Here is a 6573-nt window from a genome sequence, read left to right as displayed (position 1 = left end):
TGGTTTGTTTTCACTTAAAGTTCCATTAATGATGAAAAGATACAAAAATAAATAAGTAATAATAACTAAAAAAAAAATCTATACTCTAGGTGTTATTCTTCAATAGAGTTGAAATAGAGATTTAAAATTTTAAAGTAAGAAGAGAAAAATATGAAATATTGTAGCTTAGATTAAGTTTTTTTGATGTTCAAAGATTCACAAAAATACAAGTAAAATTTGTAAAGATGCGTTTTAGTTCACATTTACATACAAGGAGGGAGAGAGAATGGGATTGAATATGGTAAAGACCGAGTTCATTGATGAGCGAACTGCCTACGTAGCTTCTCTTAATTCTGGGAGGAGAGAAGAATTAGGTCTGGCGTAGTTCATATGGGAGGTATTTATAGGTGGTGAAAGTGAATCTTAACCCAACACATGTAAAGATCAACACAAATGTAGGGTGGAGATTGTGAAGGCATGTGAGAACTGTGCTGATAGGCCTGCCGTAATGATGGGGATTAGTAGCAGGGGTTAGTAGCTTGCGGCAGTGGTTAGTAGCTTACGGCAGTGATTTGTGTAAGTGCAACTTTAGTCATGATTGCTTCTAGAAGGTAGGCTGAGTCATGATTTGGAACAATCTACGTAGTGATACGATCTATTCTAGAGCGATCTCATAACTCGTAGACGCGAGCTAGTGATGCAGGTCGGAGAAGTAAGTTGGAGGTCGGTGTGGTAATTCCACCATGCTGAGCACGTGCTTGATATTGAGAATATCACTCCCTCACACAGCCCCCTCTCAGTAAGTCGTGCAATACATTGAAGCGATCTGTTGAGAGAACACGGAAGCGCATGTTGAGCATGAATGAGGATGCGAACTGATATGAATGGAAATATCCAATGAACTATAGCGTGGTGATAAGTAGCATGTGGCTGACACGTGAACATATCTGAGCAGTTGAGGAAAAACGTGCCGCCCCTTTTTTTGGGATTTGAAAAGACAGGACAGCTCTTTGGTAGTCGTGTGTGGCTAGGGCTAGGGTGTAATCATAACGCCTTGGAAACTGGAGGGGCAGTTACACAAAACCAACGTTGGTCATTTGAAGAGCCATTTCTTGCTTCTCCTCTACGAAAACTTACTACCTCCAGAATCTTCAAGTTAGTTTTCTGTCCTCATTGATCTTCCACTCTCTACTTTGTTCTTGCTTTTGTTGTTGAGTTGTTAGGTCGTTTTGTGTTGCTGCTTGTTGTTGGAGTTGTGAGTGATAAGAGAAAGATGTCTGACTCAGACGATACGCGATCGAATGAGATTCACGAAGTTTCTCTTGGCTGGGATGATGTGGAGGAAGAGAAGGAAGAGTTTGTTTGTTATGAGAGTGAGCATGGTGACGAGGATGAGGCTAGGGGTGGGGAAGATGATGTCTGATCTGAATCTGCAGTTGCTCTAACTAGCACTTCAGGTCGTGATGAGAGATAGTCGTCTAGTGGGTTGCCGCCTAGGGCTGTAGACAAACACGTATTGAGGGCATTCCCGTACCTGAAAAAGACCTATGGGATAACCGTAAGCGATCTGGAGATCCACGAACCAGGACAAGACGCACTGGTTTTCAGTGATAGGTACAACCCACCGAACTATAGGGTTATAGCTTGTGAGGGGCAGCTGAGGGCTCATATGACGATACCGTTCTTGCCACTAGTTTGTGCATTTTTGAACTTTTGTGGCAAGGCACCCTGTCAATTCGTGGGCAACTCGTGGCGGTTGCTAAAGCTATTCGACTTGTTGAACGCGAGCGGTGAGTACCAAATAGGGGTCGCTGACATTATTGAGCACTTCTCAGTAAAGCGATCTGGTTCTCTTAATTTTAGCTTGCAAACATGAACTAAGAGGTCAACTATTCTGGATGGTGTGAGTATCGAGTCTTGGGACAAGAGGTCGTTGCTATTAGTTGGGAACTTCTGTGCCATAGGGTTTGGTGTGGAGAATAGGGTGTGTGACTTTACTGGTGGGTACCAGTATATTGTTTGATTGTTGTGATGTTGCATCGGTTGATTTTGTATTGAAATTGCTGCTTTGTTGTTTTTGCAGAGCTCTCTATAGAGAGGGGAACTGATCGGAAGGTGATCGAGAAGTTCACAAGGCTAACTCGAGCGCATAAACGGGCGAAACTTCCTAAAGTTGTGCATTTCTTTGTGGAATGAGGAAACCTGCTATTAGGGAGAAGAGGAGGATTCAGAAGAAAAAATCCCGGGGTCTGGTAATTGGTGAAGCATCTAGTGAACCCGTGATGGACAAGCGCAAGAGCGATCTGTTTACAAGGGAAGATAGGAACCGAAATCGCGCTGGTCCTAAGCGACTCCCTGGAGGTGCTGGTACCTCGGGGGCTGGAGTTGAGAGGGGTCTAGAAAATGCACCCTACGACCTGGATGAAATCACCTTTGATATTCCTGAGCGAAGTCGCTTGCCGAAGAGGAAAGGTGACGATTCTGAGGCCCGACCTACCAAGGTCGCAAGGGTAGTTGAAGCCGCACTTGGGGGTAGTTCTGGAGCTGGCAGTGAGGGGCGAACTGGGGGGAGGGCAGCTCGTAGTTCGAGGTCTAAGCCGCTGATCGACTTCAGCGTGTTGGATGACGGGACCACGGAGGTCGCTCCGACCGAAGCCGCTGGGGATATTCTGGTAAAATGAAGGGGAAGACAACTATTAGAGAGACTGGCAAGGGTCATTTCAGCGGTGGGAAAGATGAGCTAGAGCGCAAACTGATGTACGTGGACGAGGCGTCTGGCAAGAAACGCTATGTGAAGAGGTCGGATTGTAGCTACAAATCCGCGCCGATAACTGCTTGTTTGCTTGAGGGGATGACGCTGGATGGTGATAGGAAGGATTTGGATTCCAAGGGTCTGAAGTCGAACCTAAGGGGAATGGATAAGGCTTGGTGTTTGGTAAGTACCCCTTGTGTTGTGGTTTATTTGTCTTGTTCTACCTCATGTTATTGCTTGATATTGACGCGGTGTAATGTGTTTATTGATGCAGCTGATTGCTAGGTACCAAAAACTAAGAACGGCTGCGCAGTTCACCGAGGTGGAGAAGGCTGAAATCGAGTCATTGAAGGACAAGCTGTCAACTTTTCGAGAAGTGCAACAGTCAGAAACGAAAGAACTGGAGGCTTTGAGAACGTAGCTCACTTCCTTGACTTTGGAGAAGACGTCAGCTGTCAACGAGTTGGTCGAGCTGAGGCATGAGGTGGACGAACTGAAGAGAAAGCTGACTACAATGAATGATTTTGCTGAAAAATGCAAAAAGGTCACGTTGTAGGCGAAGGAGGCCTATCTTGCCATTCGTGCTGAGGTAGAGGAGCTGGAGAAAAAATACGAGGATTTGCAGGAGGAACATGAACGTGGGGCTTTGGGTGATCGTAGGAACGAAACACTCGAAGATGTTAGTAATGTTCTTGAGGTCGTGCCTCCTTCTACTACTGGTGCATTGGCTGATAAGCCGCAGGCTTCGGGCGACCTGGACGTGACCTTTACTGATGCGGCGGTGGCGACTTCTGGCGAACCTAGTCCCTCTCAAGTGCTGGATGCACTTATCCCTGAAGGCTTTGATAACGTTGTTTAGAAATGGTGATTTAAGTTTGTGTTTATGTGTGGCCTGTGGCCTGAAACAATAGAGCTGGTTTCTCAGGCTTGCCTGAGCAGTTCGCTTTTTGATATAGATACATAACAAACTGGTTTCCATTAAAGTGGCAGTTCGATGTTTTGCAAAAGTTGTAAGAAAGACCGATCTAGATTTCCTAGGTAGACCCAGCAGATCGGTGAATTCGCGAACTGGTTTCCTGGCGTTGGTTAGGCAGTTCCATTGATGGATGTATATAGAATGCATATTTTTGCTTATGCTTGATTGCTTTAGCTAGTATTCCGTTTATAATGTTAATGATGTATAGTGGCTAAGGAGCCTGAGACTTAGCTTAAATAAGTGTTTTGCTCATAAATAATGTTCTCCTTTGTGGGCTGACCACTAGTAAGGACAGTATAGGCAGCTTGGTAGCTCGAGTGAGCGTGCTAGCTTAATATAGCGTAGGGCTTGCTGAGAGCGAGTTAGCTTATGGAAGCGTATTGCTCACTGAGAACGTTCTCACTGAGTTGATCCTAGAAGTATAGGTCCTCAACTAGCGAGAATTGGAGAGGCTATGGAGCCTGTTAGCTCGAGAGAGTGTGCTACTCGTGGAGAGCGTGTTAGCTTATGAAAGTGTATGGCTCACTGAGTTGATCCTAGAAGTATAGGTCCTCAACTAGCGAGAATTGGAGAGGCTATGGAGCTTGTTAGCTCGAGAGAGCGTGTTAGCTTATGAAAGCGTATGGCTCACTGAGAGCGTTCTCACTGAGTTGATCCTAGAAATATAGGTCCTCAAGTAGCGAGAATTGGAGAGGCTATGGAGCCTGTTAGCTCGAGAGAGCGTGCTGCTCGTGGAGAGCGTGTTAGCTTATGAAAGCGTATGGCTCACTGAGAATGTTCTCACTGAGTTGATCCTAGAAGTATAGGTCCTCAACTAGCGAGAATTGGAGAGGCTACAGAGCCGGTTAGCTCGAGAGAGTGTGCTGCTCGCAGAGAGCGTGTTAGCTTATGAAAGCGTATGGCTCACTGAGAGCGTTCTCACTGAGTTTATCCTAGAAGTATAGGTCCTCAACTAGCGAGAATTTGAGAGGCTATGGAACCTGTTAGCTCGAGAGAGCATGCTGCTCGCGGAGAGCGTGTTAGCTTATGAAAGTGTATTGCTCACTGAGAGAGTTGAAACTCCTGAAAGTGTTGGAAGTGTGCGTATACTGGTGGTGCTTTCAGTGCAAGCTCGGTGTTTTGTTGATGAGATTAAATGGAGTAGGTTGTAAGGCAGAAATAAGTAAACTAAACCTGAATAAAATTATGGAATGTAAAACAATGCATCTTTATTGATAAAATTTCTTTAACAAATAAGTGTTCCAAGGGCGTGGCAATGGTTTCCCCTTTTGGGTCTTGATCCAGTACGCTCCATTGCCTACGACTCGTTCCACTATGTATGGTCCTTCCCATGTAGGTGCAAGCTTGGAGTCATCTTGAGTCTTTTTCAAAACTAGATCACCAAGTTGAAAAGCTCGAGGATGGACTCGTTTGTTGTAGGACTTCTTCAGAGTCTGCAAGTAAGACGTCACTCTGATGGCTGCTAGGTCGCGGCGTTCCTCCAGCAAGTCGACCTCTCGAGCTAGGACGAAGTCATTATGTCCAGATTCGACGAGTTCTGATCGAGTCGTAGTGACTATCAGTTCGGTGGGAGTAACGACTTTTGTGTCATAGCATAAGGAGAATGGTGACTTGCCTGTGCTGGAGCGAGCTGTGGTGCGATGAGCCCACAGAGTGTTCTCTAACTGATTTAATCATTAACTCTTGTTCTTTTCGATCTTTTTCTTTAAATTTTCTAAGATTGCTTTGTTACTAACCTCTGCTTGGCCATTGCTTTGAGCGTACTGAGAAGTGGAGAATGCATAGACGATCTTCCACTTGGCCAGAAACTCCTTGATTGTCTTTCCCTTGAATTGGGAACCATTGTCCATCACCAATGTATGCGGCAAGCCAAATCTGGTAATGATGTGAGTCTAGATGAAGTTTCTGACATGTGATTCTTTGACATGAGCTAAAGGAATTGCTTCGACCCACTTAGTGAAGTAATCAATTGCAGCTAAGACGAAATGGAAACCGGTACTTATTTGTGGGATGAACGGTCCCATGATGTCCATGCACCACATGTGAAATGGCCACGCTCGCAATGCTGATCAACTCACGAGCTGGTTGAATGATGTTGTGACCAAAGGTTTGGCATTTTATGCACTTGAGGACATATGTTTTTGCATCGATCTGCATTCGAGGCCAAAAGTATCATTGGGAGATCGCTTTGTGAGCCAAAGAGCAACCTCCTGCATGGTTTCCACACTCTCCCTCATGAATTTCAGCAAAAATTAATTGACCTTGTTCTGGGCTTATGCACCCGCTAGCAGATTTTCAGAATAACCTATTATTGACCAAGCAATAACAGTGAGCCTGATACGGAATTTGTCTGGCTTTGGCATGCTCTTCTGGGAGTATACCGTGCTGGATGTACTCTATGATGGGATGCATCCATGTTTGACTCATTTGATCCTCAGAGAGTGGGCACAGGTCACTGATTTCTAAGACGTGTTCAGTTTGGTAAGCATGTCGGTCAATTACTTCAATGAGTAACTGCCTAAGGGCACAGTTGGGTGTTTGGGTAGCCAGGTAAGCTAAACTGTCTGCGTGACGATTTTCGTCACACAAAAAATGATGTAGTATGGCTTTCTTAAAAGAAGGAAGTAATTGATAGACAACTTGAAGGTATTTAGAAAGGTTACTTTCGTGGGTAGTATACTCTTTAGCAACCTGGCGAACAACCAGTTGCGAGTCACTAAAGACTTGGAGCTCTTGTACACCGAGTTGTAGCGCCATTCGAAGCCCCATGATTAATGCCTCGTACTCTGCCTCATTGTTGGAGGTCGCAAAGTGTATGCGAACTGATTTCTCCATCATTGCTCCATCTGGTGACACTAAGACAACT

This window comes from Coptis chinensis, chromosome 1 (genome assembly GCF_015680905.1).
Source record: "Coptis chinensis isolate HL-2020 chromosome 1, ASM1568090v1, whole genome shotgun sequence".
NCBI classification, from domain to species: Eukaryota; Viridiplantae; Streptophyta; class Magnoliopsida; order Ranunculales; family Ranunculaceae; genus Coptis; species Coptis chinensis.
The sequence above is the reverse complement of the archived record's forward strand: the minus strand, read 5'-3'. Positions refer to the sequence as shown.